The sequence below is a fragment of the Copidosoma floridanum genome, unplaced genomic scaffold, assembly GCF_036245765.1.
Source record: "Copidosoma floridanum isolate Cflo_tuat_1 unplaced genomic scaffold, Cflo_Japanese_pri ptg000024l, whole genome shotgun sequence".
In the NCBI taxonomy this organism is placed as follows: domain Eukaryota; kingdom Metazoa; phylum Arthropoda; class Insecta; order Hymenoptera; family Encyrtidae; genus Copidosoma; species Copidosoma floridanum.
Genome location: NW_028321901.1, coordinates 5,865,228 through 5,879,667, shown reverse-complemented (window position 1 = coordinate 5,879,667; position 14,440 = coordinate 5,865,228). Strand labels below are relative to the sequence as shown.

At 32.7% G+C, this 14,440-nt stretch overlaps 1 protein-coding gene across 3 annotated transcripts in view; it reads right to left on the bottom strand.

Annotated features, from left to right (window-relative positions):
* Window positions 1-14,440, bottom strand: part of LOC106645178 (jumeau) — a 188,531-nt gene that overhangs the window by 145,364 nt on the left and 28,727 nt on the right. The window contains exons 2-3 of one of the 3 annotated variants that reach the window (XM_089595066.1): window positions 2,648-2,896; window positions 2,428-2,536 (exon numbers count right to left, since the gene is read on the bottom strand). The exons of 1 other annotated variant lie outside the window; for it this stretch is intronic. The gene's annotated coding sequence lies outside the window, so the exon portion shown is untranslated. The remainder of the gene's footprint in view (window positions 1-2,427; window positions 2,537-2,647; window positions 2,897-14,440) is intronic. One more of the 3 variants, XM_089595067.1, reaches the window with a different exon arrangement.

The window sequence follows — 14,440 nt, the reverse complement described above, 5'->3', positions numbered from 1 at the left end:
TTGAGACGTCTATTCACGCTGCTCGTGATAGTTTAAGCGTTCAAGACAATTCTTTTTTTTAAAGTCGTTTATCGGCCAAAAAGGCTTTGCCTGTATTTTTCGGAAATCCGTTAGAATCGCGTCATTTTAAAAATGTTTTCGAGTCTTCATCCACCAACGTGGCTTTCACTGACAGCGAAAACATCGCACGTTTTTTCATAGCTTTGCAAGGAGAATCAAAAGAGACGGTCAGCAGCTTACTAGTGACTGGCAAAAATGCAGCCACAACCATTAAGACCTCAGAACTTCACTATGGCCATAAAAACGCTATCGCTCGTAAGCTTGTTGACGAGATTTTGGAGTTACCATCTATAGACGCGGGAAAAATAACTTTAACTCATTTCGGTTCCAAGTTACAAAGCGCAGTGTCCGCTTAGCAATCACTTAATTTTGTCGGCTACTTGATTAATCTTGAATTAGTTCAAAGTGTGGAAAATACAATGCCATTAGCTTTGCGGTATGCACACAATAGATACGCAGCGAAGAATACTGAAGTTTATACAGAACTAGAAAAATTGGCAAAATTTTTGTATCGCGAGGCCGAATTTACAGTGGCAGAAGGCATCTTTAACACTGACATTACAGCGCTTACAATTAAGTTTACAGCTCCTAAGAAACCTGCACAACGGGTTATTAACTACTACAGTAAAAAGGCAAACGTGTCTGAAAAGTAGGAGGCGGGTTCTGACGTTGATACATGCGTAGTTTGCCAGCGAATCGGTCATGGATTTCCACGTCTCATATGTTTTCTCGCGAATCAAAGAAAAGACACTGGTTTTTGCAAAACAGCATCGACTGCGGCAAAGCCCATCACGAGTTGATGCACAGATATATTTGTGCGACGGGCACGACAGGCAAACAACGTCGCCGTCAAGTACATCAGATGAGAAAAAGTCAACTTTAACTTTACGTGCAACGGTCACCAATTTCTGACTAGCCGAGTCCCACGCGTTACTAAAAATGAAACCTGTTGAAGTGTCAGGCCCGAAGCTATCAACTGAGGTTTTCGTGTTTTTCGATGACGACGGCTCAAGTACAACTTTGATTGATGCTGTTTTTTCCAAGCAGTAAGGCTTACAAGGTTAACAGATAAACATTAAATATCGTCGGGATTTACGGGCCTGACCTAGCTTACTTGCACGGACAAAAAGTGGATTTGGATATATCGACGCCTCGTACGAAAACCAGCCCAGCTCAGATTTTTCAATGTTATTTTAAATGGGAAAATACAGGTAAAGATTTTAATCGGTCAAGACAGTTGGCAGTTGCTAGTCATTAACGAGTACAGAGAACTGGAATCACGAATAATTACTTGAGTCATTACCCATCCATTTTCTGCACCTCAACATACCTCAGTTTAAGTCTTATCTTACAAATTAAGTTTATATTTGCAAGCAATTTCACGTTAAATTTTAAGAGACTCCACCCTAACCGACTACAAAAACTTATAATCTTTTGCAGTATTAATTTATTTCTTTTTGTTTACATTTTTTCCAGCACATCTTAAAAAATCTAGATACTTCTATTTATTTTATATCTTTTTAATTTTTTAATAATTTTTTGTGCTTTACATAAAATAATTTTTTGAAATAATTCTATTAGATTATGTTTGATTCCTGTCTTTCCTCCACCCTCTATATCTCTATATCTCAAGCCTACATGACAAAACTGCCCTTGCAAAGTAGTTAAAAAACTTTTTTTAATTGTTTTTACATTGTGTATCACCTGAGTCTTGAATTATTTTTGTTACAGAACACTTTTAGATCTTAATTTGCTTAAGTGATGTTTTTGACTAGTTTGTATTGAAATTTAGACATTATATTTATAACTGTTTTATTCGTGGATTGCACTAAAGTAAGATTTCCTTTCATTTAAGCTTCACTTCGTACTTAAAAAGAAAAGTCTTGAGTTCTAGTTTTTTTTTCTTTCTCAAAATACTGACTCTAACGGCCATAAACAATTGTTATACAGCTTAAGGTTGGCCAAACTGTTTTCTTTCATACTTGACACAGGCCAAATCGAAATTTTTATTAAAGTTTCAAATATCCCTATCTTTATCTGAGACTCCAGCGCAAGTTCCAAAATATAAGTTCTATCTCTCCAACTCTAATGTTAGAAACAAATCGTGCCCATGCTTTTTTATAAATTACAACTTACAAAACCACCCTTAATTTATGTACATCTGTCTTACTGTACTTTAACTACGGACGTACGCCTTAATCAACTTTTTTCGACATGTATTTAGTAGCCTAAAATATAGTATCTCAAAATGATTTTAAAAAATTATGTACTAAATAAATAATTTACTTTTTGAAGCAAGAAAAGAGTGAAACTCTTCAGGATGAAAAACATTAGTTAGTCATTGAAATAAAACAAATAGACACTCACAGGTGGTTGTATATGTTCTACTGATGATCATTAAGACAAGTAATTTAACAGTTCCAACTTCCCAGATCAAAGTGAATAACGCTGACTCTTAGATAACTGCAACAAAGAACTAGACAAACCATAAATCAATATTTAAAAAAGCATGAGGTCACTAAGACTTATATGAAATAATAAAAAGTGATGAATTATTTATAGTATTTAAGGCTTATTATAGAAGCACCTTTTAGAACGATATGTTGACGTAGTCGTTTCCCATTTTTTTCAGTTTCATTTTCCAGGCATACGAAAAATTTGACATCTTCTTTGTCTCATACAATGCCTATATATTTTTTATCTTATTTATATATAAGACTAGAAAAATACACCAAGTATTCACAAAATTTCAACGTAGAAACTTATTCTTTGAGAAGCCATTGTCTTGATCTTAGGTTTAGACCAAATACTAGTCGGGACACTTTTTATGTCTATCCTAAAAAATAAAATGTAAAGAACATTACTTACAACAAAAACGCCTTAACTCGGTGACAATTATCCCTCTACTTATAAAGTAACAAGACTGAATAAGTTAAAATTATCCTCAAAACAAGCTTAACTTTTAGCTAAACCTAAGCTAAAAATTGTAACTAGAACATTCCCGACAGATGATAGAAGTTAAGAATGAAGAAGCAAAATTGAAGTGAGGTAAAAATACTGTCCACTAAATTTTAAATATTGTAGCTTTAGAGCCTAATTACGATTGTAAGATTAGTTTATAATTGTATTGACACAGACAAAAGAATAATTTTTTACTTTATATTTTTCTCTTGTTTGTTTTTTTTCACGTTTTGAACAAAAAATATTTAATAAGGTATTCCAAATTGTCAGTTAAAATTAAAAACATTAACTTTGTATTTTTTCACTTCTATAGGAAATGCATGAGTTTCAAGTAAATTACTCAAAAATGTACTATTTTTAACTTAAAATTATTGGAAAATTTTATCATGTATAAATTTTTCAACTAAACACGTTTTGTCATGTAAAATATAAAGTGACACAAATGCTACCGCTAAACTCTTACGAAGACAAATGTGTTAATTCAAAACGTGTCAAAAATTGATGGCTAAAAAATGACATGATAGAAATTTAAAATTTCTAAGCACAACTCATTTTTCGAGCTACTGCCATAAAATCGTATTAATACATACATTAATCATCTCGTTCAGAACCATTATACAAAGTTATTATTCTTATTATTTATTTCCGATAGTTTACTAAGTTTAAGTTCTGATAGTAATTCTCTACAATCTTCCTATGCGGGAACCAATTTTAAGATACGTCTCAAGGGAGTTCACCAGTGGGTTTGTTCGGAGTAGGATCAACTCGATACATGTACGTACATACATACATACATCTAGATCTTACATTGTGGTTGTGCGCATGCGCAAGAAACGTAACATATAAAGTGCTGAATAACTATATATGTATACGTAATAAGACGGCAAAATCAACAAATAATCCACTTCTCCATTAAATATCTCAGTAAAATCTACGCTGAGCCTCAACTTTTTAAGTACAAAGAGAAAGCTCGTGATCTTAGCTATAAATCTGTCATTTTTATTTTACTGTCGTGAGCGTTTTTATGGTTATATTTATCTGGTTTGGTAAAAATCGATTACGATTCGTATGTCAATCAGCTTTAAGTATGATTTTTTTAGAGCTTTTACGCCAAATTTTCCACGCTAAGCGGGTCTGAAATTTTAAGTGTAGGTACATTGGGACTTCTATAACAACCTCTCAAAATTTTATCCAGTTCGTGAGACATTCAGGTTTACTGGCAAACCACCTAAATGGGCAAAGATTTTCGTTAATTTAAAATTCATAATTTTTTCTACTCCAATTTATTTTTAATTATAAGCAGCTCTATATCTACAGAATTTGAAACTTTTTAAAAATTTATCTAAATTATTAAATAATAAATTCAAATGTGATTTAAGCAGACGAGCTCAACCAAAACAGAATCGTGCCCTGCTATTTTGGTATTGCGCAACTTCTAGTGGCAAAACCACTGAATTAGCATAGGTGTGCTCAGTCTAAGCGGAGCTTTCTCTAATTACGGTCTAGTTTAATGATCCTATATATTATTCATTGTCAATATGGCGAAATTAACCACGTTATTCTAGGATTTTCAATACGAAACGCATTCCAACAATTATTTTTTCAAGGTTTATTAGGATATGTAGTAGCAGGAGAGAGATACACAATATTATTCAAAATAAAAAGTGTTTTTTAATAGTCTTTAAAATTTTTTTGGGATAGGCGCATGCGTTATTACTTTATTTAATCAATATCTAAAGCAACCAGTTAGCGCCCTGGGTTGCGTTGGCATTGGCGCTTGTATTATTTTATCTATTTAATTAATAATTAAAGCAACCAGTAAGCAACCCAGGTTGTGTGGGGATAGGCGCTCGCGTTATTATTTTATTTTATCAATATCTAAAGCAACCAGTAAGCGCCCCGAGTTGTGTGGTGATTGGCGCTTGTGTTTTTATTTTATTAATCATAAATAATTGAAGCAACCCGGGTTGTGTGGGGATAGGCGCTCGCTTTATTATTTTATTTTATCAATATCTAAAGCAACCAGTAAGCGACCTGGGTTGTGTGGGGATAGGCGCTTGCGTTATTATTTAATTTTATCAATATCTAAAGCAACCAGTAAGCGCCCTGGGTTGTGTGGGCATTGGCACTTGTGTTATTCTATTTATTAAATTAATAATCAAAGCGGCCTATAAGCACCCCGGGTTGTGTGGGGATAGGCGCTTGCGTTATTATTTTATTTTATTAATATCTAAAGCAACCAGTAAGCGCCCCGGGTTGTGTGGTGATTGGCGCAAAAAAATCAATGACGTACGTGTGTATGTGTACGTGCATGAGCATTAAATTTAAGTCATTTATATCTTAAATAATTTCTTATTTTTCTACCGAGAAAGCAACACCAAATATTAATATTCTGTAATTGAACTTATTAGTTTAAAAGTTGCTTTACATGTCCAGTTTTTCTAAAATTGAGTTATGTCTCCCTCTTCATACGCAATAATATATGTATACGAGGAAAGCTTTTCCTTGCGTGCTCTGCACGCGAATCCCCCACTATTTATAATTATTATTCACAACGGTGTTAGTTTGGTAGGGAGCGTGCTTGGTACTGATATGGAATTGTTCTAGAAGTTGTGGCTTCAAATCCCGGTGAATGCAGATTTTGTCAGAATTTCCTTAAATATAGTTCCACAGTGTTTTTCTTGCCATACTGGTCTTTAGGACCGGGTGAATGCGAAACAATATTAGAGCTTTAGGTAGTGATTAGCAGATTTGATACCAAACGCTAGGTGGAGACCACCGGTCAAACTTGCGAAAAGAGGGCCTCAAAATATAGTCTGTTCAAGGTAAAGGCTTGACAAATGGACCCAATGCAACATTGGTGCAGAAAGAGTAAGAGCCAGATTTACTAGCAGCATGTGACTGTATGGTAACGAGTCTTACCAGAAAATTTTTACTGTGCCTATAATAGAATGATTTTAGTATGCTTTTAACATTTTTATTTCGAGCAAACTCTAAGACGTGAAATCTTAACTGCAGACTGTAAAGTAAAATAGACCAACAAATAATCATTAACGTAAGACATTTTTTTTTACTATAAAAACGTACAGAAACAAGTCTAAATTGTTTTTTAAGCTTTTTCAACCGTGACTTAAAACTTGCATGACTTATGTTAATTATGCGTTGATGTGTAGAAAAAAAAGAAAATTCCAATACCCTAGATAACTTTTTCAGAAAAACACCGAAATTTTTCTTTTTAAATAGTAGCATAAACTAAATTTTTAATAAGCGATTCAAACTCTACAATTGCTCTTTAGTGAAATTTACTTGCTTGCACAACATCTAAAATATACTGTTTATTTATTTAACAATTCGTTTACTTTTTGTACATTTTGGACAGTTTAGCACTTCAACTTAAGTAGCACTTTCACCACTGATTTTTTTACTATTTACAAGAAATCAACTTTTCATGTTAGGCATCTTAACAAATATTAGCGAAAATTCTTAAAATTTGTCAAAGTGCACTACAGCGACTAATGAATCATTGTAATGTATCAGGGGACTCTATATTACAATTAATGCTATGAAGTCTTTAAGCTCATTTTTATCAGAAAATCATTTCATTTTTTGTGCATATTTTTTTTTTTTGTAAAGAACAAAGACGTAGAATTGTCCCATTTTTAATGTGTAAGTTGGAATAAAAAATAATATGACAAAAACTTCACGTACGGTGCATTCCTTTAGGTGGTATTTTAGTCAGTAACTTGCAACCACTTATTGAGTGAGGTATCCATATAATATTCTTTATTTAAGTTATACTTCTATAGGCGCGGTCTGCCCTACAAAGTAAATCCACGATTTCAGATTGTTGACTCCACCACACCACACATTGGACTTATTTGAATTTTACTGATTTTTTTTCCAATTTTTACAAAAAAAAAAACAACAATAGTTTCCAAGGAGATTTCAAGCCTCGTCTTCTGGCACACCGGGCAAGCCATCAACCCACTCTGCTATGAGCGAGCCCAGCATAGGAACACCAATTACTTCATTTTGTCTTACAGTCCATAACATATTTTCGATGAAAATTTATATTTATTGTGGATTCATTTATTTGGTTGTATTTTACATAAAATAAACAAGTTATTTAGTAAAATATATTTTTTTGATACATGTTTTTTTTTCAATTTGGAGCATTCATTCATTTATCATTAATTTGTTACTTTTAAAACAAATCAATTATTGTTTACACAATTTTTGACATTTTTCAGACCTTTCGTAGAGAAAAAAAAGAACATTTCCGTACTGTATAAACACAATAATTGATTTTTATTGTATTTACTTCTTTCACAATTTTTCTTTTCTGACTGAGAACAAAATTCAGAGAGGTGGAGAGCTAATATATGCTGGAACGCTAAAAATTATTTTTCTCATGAGGATGAACTTACATACACGCTTTTACGAATACTTGGCCTCTTTTTTTTTTGTTGATGAAAAAAAAATCATACGTCTTTTTGGAAATGAAACAGGTTTATCTAATAGTAATCTTTATACAAACAAAAAAATGCGAGCTTTACATAGAAATCTTATAAATCCAATGTAAAGTGATTTTTCGGTAAGGTTACATGTTAAATTGAAAATTCTTTAAATTAAACATGTGAAAAAGGGTACAGTTGAACAATTTGCTATTTTATAAGGGTATTTCTTATTTTCTTAGAAAGATTTTTTAAAACTATCGGAAGATCCGATGAAAGAGCACAGTTTTGTACGGGCCAGCTGCCATTTTGTTTATGTTGTATTGTGACATAAAATGTTGTTTTCAATTGTTCTGTTATGAGATATAAAAATATTTATTAAAACCACACCCAACTAACGTAGGTATACTTATTCCAACGATAATTGCACTACCTTTGTACATAATATCGTTTCATACAAGGTATACCTATATTTATAATTATATTATCTGCCATATAATTTTATGGAAGTATAACCTCTTACTTGGGTACAGAAGCACCCACTGTCTACTGGTTTTTTTTTTTGTTTTTTTTTGGTTTTGTTGTTGATGAAAGACTAGACAATATAAATATTATTAGAATTCAAGTGCAAACTTACAGAGAAAATAAAATCTTTGTTCAAAAGAAATATTTAAAATTATCATAGTACATAATACTACCCACTGGGAAAACAATGTAAAATATATATGAGTACTCTGACTTATACTGATATTTTACAACTAAAAGGGATATTTACGCAGACTTTTACTGACTTATTTTGACTGTCTGCATACGTTTTAAATCTTAGTATCTGCTTCGGCAGAGAGTGCCGGCTTTACTGCCGAGAAGAAAAATCTTCAAAAACAGGTCAAAAGCGTGTCAGAAATCCTTTACGCCGGTCATTTGACGAGAAACGTATGCGTAAGCGAAAAACACTTTTAAGTCTTACGTTATGATCAAGAGTCGAAAAAAGTTCTAGTTTTGTGATTCATGTAGTGGAAAAGCTCCAGAACAGTATCCAAAACATCGATTTTTTGAGAAAATATCAATTTATCACGTTTATTGTCCACTTACGCTGACTAGGAGTTGTTTTTTGAAAAAAATGACTTAAAATTCGTAATCAGCGACCTCAAAACCCTCCAGTAGAGTAATTTCAATGTTTATAAATCGGTTTAAAATCGTAAAACTTGATTTTAATGTCATTTTAATTAAATTTGAAGCAAATTTTCACTTTTCGCGATTTTCTGCCTTTTCATCGCCGTACGGTTGGTTAAAATTTCTGTAAAAAAAAAATTCAAAACATGGTTTTCGCTGTATTTTTTCCCGCAGAATTCGATTCTGAAGTCAAAAAAATAAAAAAATTCTTAATTTTTTTTTTATTTAAAAAAACCATGAAAAAACTGTAAAAAATGATGTTTTTCGAGCAAAACCCCATAAAAAAGTAGCTGGACTCTATTTTTTTATTGCAAATTCGGATCAAAAAAATACATAAAATATATAGGTCTGGTCAATTGCACAGACACTTTTGTTCTTTTTGTGGGCCTGTGTAATGATTAATCATTTAACATGATTTTCATAATACGGGGATAGCAATCTAGCAAAGCTTCACTCAGATGGCACCAGAGAGTCAAGACTCCAGTTAATAAGATTGGAGATTAAATTATACACTCTGTATATCAATATACAAGATGTTTAGCTTCTATTTACTGTCTAATAATAAGTTTTTTTTTGTATGATTATAATTAAATATAACGAAAGAAAAAGTAGTCAAACTCCTCCGACAAAAATAATATTAAAACGGCGGAAATGGTGAATGAAAATGACAATCCAGATGCTCATATGATAGCAGCTGAAGTGCTGATGAAGTCCCTTAATGCCAACTTTTTGTTTCAACATGCATTTAAATCTATTTCCATATATGACGGCAAAAACATTCTTTCTCAGGACTATATTCAAAATATTAGGAATGGGGAAAGTTATGTCACAGACAATTAAGGAAATCTGTATAAAAGGGCAATTCTACAAAATTGACGTGGGGCCGCGTTTATTAGTGTCAGTGGCCAAGAGTTTTAAAATCTTGAGGACTTTGTAACACATTTAAAAAACAAGATATGCGACAGAAAAAACCATTGCTTCTAATTAAACTTAGCTGCAGAAAGTTCGCCAACAACAAGGCCAAAAAGTGGGCTAATATTATGACAATGTGAAACTATTCTTGAACAGTGCTGAAAAAGTTGTGATGATGATAAGGGCAATACGTAAAACATGCATACAAAGACCCTAATAAAAGATATGGCGTTAGGCGTGTTCATTAAAGGACTAGGACACATGGTTAGTCAGCCGATAGACACGAAAGAAACTGCTACCTTAACAGATTCCTTTGATTATGTGTTAAAATTGGAGAGGCAAATAAGAGCAGAAATAATTCCAGACACTCGTTATCAAAGGCTACCCTGCAGTGATTTTGATAAAAATTATCAAAACGACAGATCTAATAGCCAATTATTTCAACATCAATGGTCAAGTAATAAATAATCCTACTTATAATGAGAATTCTTATAGAAAGTGTAATAATAACCAAAATTTTAAGGAAAATTATGGAAATAATGGTAGAGATTGCCACTGTGGAAATCAACCAAGAAATACCAATTACTTAAAAATAACTGTGTTAATTATACCAAAGAAAATTCCGATTGGTATTATTCTTAACGCAATTTAAATTTTTATCCTAGAAAAAATCAAAATTACTCCGCTAAATTATTCCGCTTCTCTAAAGTTAAATAGTGCATGCATAAGATTACGTAATACCGGTAGCGTTCTTTTTTTTAATTTCACAGACCCCATTGGGATCAAGTTGTTATATTTTAAAGCATGCGTTGATCTACAGATATCGATTTTTTCGTATAATCATCGATATTTGTTATTGGGTTTGTGCTTATGGTGTTGGTGTTCGAACTCAGTTAATCTGTTTGTTTTAGACTAGATATAAATATACTCTTGCTTAGCTTTATTAATGTGTGCTTTGTGATTTTTAGATTAGTAAAAATTAGTAGTGTTTTTTTGTGTGGCTTTATATAATTTTTTTGAGTTAATTCGATTATCCCCTGCATGTGCATTTTGCTGAAACGTAGAATTTTTTATCGGATCTATATTTCGGTTTTACGTTAGCTTCCGTGTTAATTAGTACGAATAAACTTTGGTTTTGTACTTTCTTTAAAATTATTTAAACATGTTGTCGAAACTTCGCTTGAAACGGAAATATAGCAAAGATCGAAGTGACCCTCCTAAACACAGTAAATTTAATGTTGAATGGCAAAATGAATGGTCACGTGACTCACAGTTTAAAGATTGCTTAAAAAATCACCCAATTTGACCGCAGCTCGCAGAATGCATTTATAGTAAAAAAAAAAAAAAAAAAAAAAAAAACATTAAATTTACGAGAAAATCAGATCTTTATCGGTATACCTTGTCTTTTTCACATTGCAACTCCATCGATAAAGCAAAAAATCGGGAGCATTTAAAACTGTCAAGTTACCTGTTCTTTTGCTGCAACAAAGAACACGAAGCTCTGAAATGAGAGTTGCATATTTTACGGCAGAACACAACGTCTCAATGAAGTGGGTGGATGTTTTAGTACCACTGATTCTCAAAAGATGTTTTAGTCTCACTGATGACCAAAAAGTGGCACTTGATCCTCCAGCAGCAAAGTGCATGCAAATGAAGCAGACAAAAGCCTCTTGCGTTGTAAAAATAGTGCTGTATCGTCCTTTATTTGAAAGCGTTGTCAACACTTCAAACAGTGTTTATTATTCTATTGTTTTTGACGAAAGCACTGATATAAGCAATACAAAGCTTTTGTGCGTTTCAGTGCAGTATTTTGATTTGACAAAGAAAAAAGTTGTCTAGCGTCTACATCAACTTTTAGAATTAAACCCCTTACAAGCTTCGACTTTGGATATCTTGTTAGTTTTACAGGAATTTTTCAAAGACAATAATATCAGCTTTGACAATTTAATATCTTTAGCTTGCGATAATGCTAGTATCATGACGGAACAAAAGAATGGCTTCCAAAAGCATTGAAAAGATGTCCTTCCCTCTTTAATACTATTAAATTGTATATGCCACACCTCTGCTTTAATTGCTAAGTCAAGTAATAGTTAACTCCCCAAAATGGTTAAAACCACGATCAAGGCGATTCATAACTATTCCTCTCACTGTCCAAAACAGGTTATCAGGTACACGATGGCTGGAAGCTCAGAAATGACAGAATACGCGTTGATTACCTTGGATTAATTGAATATTTTAGGCTTGAAGTTTTTGAAAACAGTAGTGCCAAAATTAATAAATTAAAATCTGAAACGGAAATATATAAACGAAAACTATGTTTATACGGAGAAGAGAAAAAATATAGTGCAGAAATTTTTTTAGATGCCTTATGTGATACTCTTTTTAAATTTTACGTTTCGTTCATGAGCTTTGTGCTTCGATTTCTTAACTCTTTTAATGCTATTTTCCAAACGAAAGGAATCATTAGTTATCTGCTTAACCGGTCTACAATAAAAATCATAAAAGAAATCGGGTCTTGTTTTTTACATGCAAAACCCCTTATCTTTTACTTTTAACTAATTTTGTTATTCACGATCACACAAACAAAATCTCCGATGTTTACTTTGGCTTGTATGCTCCCGGAATTTTTAGTGGAATCTCAAAAGAATCAATAGAAGTTCGAAAAAATTATTTAAATTTTTATATAACATCGTTGGAAGAAATGAAAACGAGTTTTTTTAGAACACTACACTTTTTTGCAGTATTTAGTTTTTGTTGAGCCATCGGTGGCTTTAAGTGCCGAACGAAAGGAGAATTCTAAGATGTGTATTGTTTTTGAAAGTATTTTCCAACATTCGATTACACAAAAATAGCTGGAATGGATAAAATTACAGGTTTTTTTTTGATCCTCCAAAACGTGATGAATTATTAAAATTATCAGGTGAAGAGTTTTGGACGATTATATTCAATACGACTATTGGGGATGTCTTAATCTTTCTACCTTTAAAGTTATTAGTGACAGCAGTTTTTTTTCTTCCACATTCCAATGCGGAAACGGAAAGAACGTTTTCTGACGTGACTGACCTTAAAGATGTCAAAGGTAACAAGACCAGTGTAGAGTTACTTGCCGCACGATGTTTTTTGCGTTCACTTGGTAAAGCTCGGGGTGAGACTTACATTGATTTTGAACCAACGGAGCAAAACTTTGATCTTTTTAATTTTGCTTCTGTATATAACTGAAACGACCTCTTCATTCTTCTTTGGTGATGGCTAATATTTTCTATTACATGTTGCATGTGCATGTTTTTCTAATAAATAAGGTGATGAATAAGGTTAAAATATGGCTCTTGGTAAAGTTACCCACGTTAAAAGTACATCTTCATCAACATTCGCGTTATTATTTAAAGATAATCATTCAGTTTTTTTAGCCAAACGTATCAAGTCTAGTTAAAATTTTGGGTGTACTTGCAACTAAAACAACCTAACGTGCTTTAGGCAGTACCTCAAGAGTAGTGTGAAAATCTGCCTAATATAGTACATTATGCCACTAGTTTGCGTTAACGTTGTTTTTTTTTTTTTTTTTTTTTCACCTAGGGTGCAAAGTACTATTTTTTGATCATCTGCTGCTCATAAGCAGAAAATTATTTCAAGGGCCCAAAGCGGCATTTGCATTTTGTGCCTACGGTACTTTTATTTTTTAATAATTATGATCATTCTCGAATTAATGTATAAAAAAATAAATAAAATTAAATAACTTTTATAAATAAAAGCCTTTACAAAAAAGTATACAACTGTACAACGTGGATAGAAGTAAATAGATTCTAAATTAATTATTGATACACTTTTTACAACCATTTTTTAATTTTAATTAACAAATTTAAATAGTAGTTTTTAAGAAATAATAAAAAAAAATTTCCAATGATGATATTCGAAGGTATGACCAGCATAATTATAAGTTACGCAGCCCACTCAGCTACGGCGTGATGTGACTAAGGGGGTACATTTGTAATATATAAGCTGTTAAGCAGGTTTGGGGTAACCATGCACATCACATGGAGAGGGGGAGTATAAGAGTAGGGGAACTGAGGTAGAAACTCTTTTGAGCTGTACTCTAGTTGCACCAGCCTATGGCTTGCGGGTCTCTAGAGTACTGAACTCTGCTTTGAGGGGAATGCCGTTCCGTCTGGGATAACTGGTACATGCCACCAAAGTAATAATTGTGGTAATGACAGCAATTACAACCAACAAACTTTTAAGTTTTAGTATCAAAGACATAGTTTTCAAAATTATTATCAGCCAAGAGATCTATCCACCGTGTCATTTAAACTCGCAGGCGGCTCACCCCCACGTCGTTTGGCAGTGAGCCCACAGAACTTAATGCTAAGAGCTACATCTCAACTAATGAATATCGTAATCAAAGCAAGACTGTTTACATTGCTACAACAAACTTAGTGAAAATAAATTAATTAGCTCGTCAACTTTTGGTAGAGTTTAACAACATAATTAATTTAACAGAAATAATACCAGACCCTGTCATGACAAAGGGGACTATAATCATAACGATACAAAGAAAACTTACGATTTTCTATATTGTGCCCAATAATTTTTGCATTCAAGTTGGCAGATTACTCGGTCAATGTCTCTGTAAAGAAAGATGAGACAAATCGTCATATTATCATGATGCAATAGTATTAGGGCATAGTCACATGGAGCGTAAATGCGCTACGCGTATTTCAGACTTCAGAGGCTGTCCACTGAGAAAAGTTTAGTTTCTAGAAGTTCCATTTACTAAATGAAAATCCTTCACGTAGGAGTAAAAAGTCCGTAAAGATCGATTAAGCGTAAGTACAAAAGAAACAGCATGTGCGCTGTCCACATGTCATCTATTTCGCACGGTTAAA